This window comes from Notothenia coriiceps, unplaced genomic scaffold (assembly GCF_000735185.1).
Source record: "Notothenia coriiceps isolate Sejong01 unplaced genomic scaffold, NC01 NC01_scaffold00035820, whole genome shotgun sequence".
Classification (NCBI taxonomy): domain Eukaryota; kingdom Metazoa; phylum Chordata; class Actinopteri; order Perciformes; family Nototheniidae; genus Notothenia; species Notothenia coriiceps.
The window spans coordinates 1-1,202 of record NW_011368521.1 but is presented as its reverse complement, the minus strand read 5'-3'; positions in this window follow the sequence as shown (position 1 = coordinate 1,202).

Below are 1,202 nucleotides of genomic sequence, written 5' to 3'. Positions count from 1 at the left end.
GATAAGATTCAAGGCTCTTATTGTCATGTGTACATAGCTGCAGTGTAGATATATATGCATGTCAAATAAATTGTGTTTTTAAGAATAAAGCAAGGATTAAGAAAAAAAACTGAGAATATTGATATTTCAAGAAAAAAATCAATTTCTTTAGATTTCTAGAAAAAAGGCAATTTTTTTATATTTTTTGAAAAAGTCCAAAATCAAGACAATAAAAAAAATGTCATTTTTTGCCATTTTGAGAAAAAGTACATTTAACTTTTTCCTTGAAATACAATATTCTGATTTATTTTCTCAAAATTCAGAATTTTGAAAATTTAACATTTCTGACTTTTTCTCAAAAAGTAAACATTCTGACTTTATTTTGAGCTTATCAATTTTTGTTATACTTTTTTCAGAAAAATCAAAACATTTGGACTTTTTTCAGAAAAATCCAGAAAAATTGGACTTTTTCTCAGAAACATAAAAAAAATTGGACTTGATTCTGAAAATCTCCGAACCCAAACAAGTCTCCTTCCTTCCTTCCTCCTCTCTGCCCCCATCGCTTCCTTGGCCTCCTTCCTTCCTCCCTACTCTCATCCCAATCGCTGCCTTGGCCTCCTTCTTTCCTCTCTCCTCTCATCCCCCATCGCTACCTTGGCATCCTTTCCTTCCTCCTTCCTCTCTACCCCCATCGCTACCTTGGCCTCCTTCCTGCTGACAGAGATTCATCACAGCATGACTCCTTCATTTTCTTCCCTCACCTCCTTTCTCCTCTCATGTCTCCTTGAATCCCCTGGACATCTTGTCTCCTTTCTCCTCTCATGTATCCTAGAATCCCCTGGACATCTTGTCTCCTTCCTCCTCAGCTCCTTTCTCCTCTCATGTCTCCTAGAATCCCCTGGACATCTTGTCTCCTTCCTCCTCAGCTCCTTTCTCCTCTCATGTCTCCTAGAATCCCCTGGACATCTTGTCTCCTTCCTCCTCACACCATTTTTCACGAAAGAAGTTGATTTTCAGTTACTTTTAGAAGAGATGATTTCCTTCTTTACTTTCATGCAGCTGTCATCACTAACGTTTAAACTGATGTGTGTAGAGAGACGGATTTGTATTTCACAAATATCAATGATATATCAAAAGCGTCTGTACTTTAGTGCAACAAAAGGCTCAAAGGTCTCGTGTACTTTAGTCACTTTCTTTTAGAAGAAAGTTGTTCTTAGTTTAGC